Genomic DNA, 3,355 nt, shown 5'->3' on the forward strand with positions numbered 1-3,355 from the left:
AATTTTTCAGACAAAAACTCATTTACATAACATTTACAATAAAGTAGCTTATCAGACGTGAAAGAATCCAAAAAATTCTGAATTTTATAGCATATCCTGTTTTTCTACTTAAATTTTCTTTCGCTATTTTTTAAAAATTGAAGCAATATTTTGCAGCAAAATAAGTAGCATAAGACATTACGACACTAAAAATATTTTGCAAGAAAATAAGTTTGATGAGCTATTTTGAAACAATTAGGTGAAAACTATTTCTTTCTGCAAAAAGATTTACATTTTTTGTTTGTAAGCATAAACCATTATTATCAAGGAAAAATTGTAATTGTTAATAATATTTCGTGTCTTCTTAGCTTGCGTCCTTCTGATAAAAATGGATTTTTCAATTTCAATGTTGTTCTTACGAATAAAATAAAAACTACGTATTCAATGAAAATAGTGATTATTAAAAAAATTATAAATATTATTGCAATGCACAAGTTTTGTTGATTCATTTTTTTTTTGATTTGGTTAAAAATTAATCTTTTTTGGCAAAAATGTAATCTTTTTGATTCTACCTTGGTTTAAAAATTAGTTTATTATCAAAAATTAATTTAACTATTTAGTGGCAAATTTATGTAATTTAGTAAAAAAATTTTTTTCTACAACTTAAAATAAAGCTATTTGATTTTTGTCTATCAATTTATCTTTGTTCATTAAAAGTTCACCTATTTTGTTAAAAATTTGACCTTATTTGATGAAAAATTTAATTTTGTGGTTGAAAATTGATTTATTTGGTTGAAACTTACTTTTTCAAAGTGAAAATTAATTTTTAAAAGCATAATATTAACGAAATTTTCTGTAGAATTTTTTATATAGAAATTCAATCTTTTCGGTTGAAAATTTAATTCTTTTATTAAAAATAAACTTTATTTATAAGCATACTTTTATAACTTAAAATAAAATGTAAATCGATTAATTGCTGAAAATTCATCTTTTTGGTAAAATATTCATCTTCTGGGTTGAAAATTTAACATTTTGATAAAATTTTTGTTCATGGAATATGCATAATTTTAATTGAAAGTTGATTTCTGTAGCTGAAGATTTAACCAAATTTATTTAAAATTATTTTTATAAATCTTTCTACTAAAAATTTACCTTTTTTATTTTTGTCAAAGAATTGTAAAAAAATTAATTTTTCATTAGAATTAAAAGTTTGGTTTTGAAAAGTCAAATAAAATCTTTCTTAGATAAAATTGACTACTGTTATGAAAATTTGTATTTTTAGTGATAAAATCCATCCAGTTAATTAATAATTGTCATCTATTTTTGATAAAAACGCAAGTAGTTTTTTGAAAATTCAACTATTTCGTACAAAACATACCTTGCGTTAAGAAATCATATTTTGTTATTAAAAGTCACACTAGCGCTACTATAGCGGCTTTGATTATCGGAAGGGCTATAGAAGGGAGGGCTATTGAAGGGTATCACTGTAGTTCTTTATTCGTCCATTTCAGACAAGGTTTATCTCTTTGGTTCAAAATTTAACTATTTTTTTAGAAATTAACTTTCTTGCTCGGAATTCACAATTTCTGTAGAAAATTGAATTTCTGTAGAGAAAATATGTTTTTTGGCTTGAAGGTTCAACAATTAAGTCATGATTTTTTTATTTCATGTTTGAAAAATTTTTATTTATTGAAAATTCGTCATTTTGGTTTTGAAATTAATTTTATTTGTATTAAATATCATCTCATTTTGCTTTACTTATAAATATTAGTTACACACTTTCGTTGGAAATGTAACTTTTTTGTTTAAAATTTCAGTATTCTGTTAAAAAATTATCTTTTGTGACAGCAAAGTTTTTTCTTCATCAATAAATTTTCCATTTTTTTTTGGAATACATATTGGTATATCTTAAAATTTATACTTAATTCTTCTTCTTTAAAGAATTTCTAAAAATTTATTGAAATATGGAAATATGTGTTAAAATATTATATTTATTATTAAAATAGTTAATGACTTAATTATTATATTATTAACAGTAATGGTTTTTTCTCACGAGCGCTGGTGAAAAATGTTCAAAAACACATCAGGAAGGGTCCGCACTTCCAGGTAGTGTGGGTATCTTAAATAACATCGCCACAATGACCCCAATATATATATGAGAAAATATACATAATGAGGCCACAGCAACGATGCTACCAAGGGACCCAATAAAAAACACCAACCTTTCTTCTTGGCGGAAATCCCCCTGGAAACCGCTTTTGCATTACTTCAGGGGGTGCAGTTTTCTTGCCCTCTGGGGGCTTCTTTTAATTGCTTCCTTTTTGCCTGCCTGAGCTCAGCCACCATCATGTATCGACTTGAATGCACGCATCGTCCTCAGCAGAGCGATAGAATCACGTAACGAACTCGTCGGCCTTCGGCATCCAGGTTGGACATGGTCGGTTCTCGCTGCTGCTCACTCGTTACTCGGGCCTGATGTGTTACACAAAGTGTTCTTTCCTCTTCTTCTTACGTGACATTGTTTCAATTAGGTCACTACTTTCTTTCACTTCTTCTCGCTGCTTAGCATTTTGGCGATGATGTCTGGGCTGATGCTACCGATGTCTGTTTCCAGAATCATCCTCTCTTCTATCCGACTGTTACAGGTGTTAAACGTGCATGATGCGTCATCTCTATACGGGCTCCAATATCTGCAAACACTTCTTCTTGCTTTGCTGGTTTAATGCAGGTACGCCTAGAAATATCCGTGGCCCGATGGAAATTGCCTCAGGAAGTAATTCACCTCTCAATGTGATCTTTCGATTCAGGCAGTAAGATCGTTTATCAATCTAAACGTCCACCTATCTCTGTGATTGTTCTCCCTCCTAGTTTTCCACCGTTGTAGGGTGTTTGCTCGGGATTCTCCTTTTGCGACGATTTTCTCTGTAACGGAATTCCTTTCAAAGATCTCTCTTTATCGCGCCTAGTAAAACGATAGGGATTATTCCTGCGATCACCAGCAACGTGGGCTCGGATATCCTCCCAGAATGTGAGCTTCGTATCCATATGGTTACCGAGATGTTTGACCGCCTTCTGGGTCTGAATCACTTTGTTTTCCACATTTAGCTGGATACACGTCTGAATCCTTTTGGTCGTAAGTGCCATTATCTCCGTCTCCTGTAGAGCCAGGACCAGGCCATGCCGTGATGGTTGCCGCAATGTCGTCTGCATAGCCTACGAGAGATGTGCCCTTCGGCGTTTCCATACGCAGGATACCGTCATAGGAAATATTCCAGAGGTCTGGCCCCAGAATGGAACCCTGGGCGGCTACTGCGGTGATCTCCCTTCTGCAAGGACCGTCGCTGGTGTCGTATAGCAGCCCTTTGTCCTTCAGGTA

The sequence above is a fragment of the Belonocnema kinseyi genome, chromosome 5 (assembly GCF_010883055.1).
Source record: "Belonocnema kinseyi isolate 2016_QV_RU_SX_M_011 chromosome 5, B_treatae_v1, whole genome shotgun sequence".
Lineage (NCBI taxonomy): Eukaryota > Metazoa > Arthropoda > Insecta > Hymenoptera > Cynipidae > Belonocnema > Belonocnema kinseyi.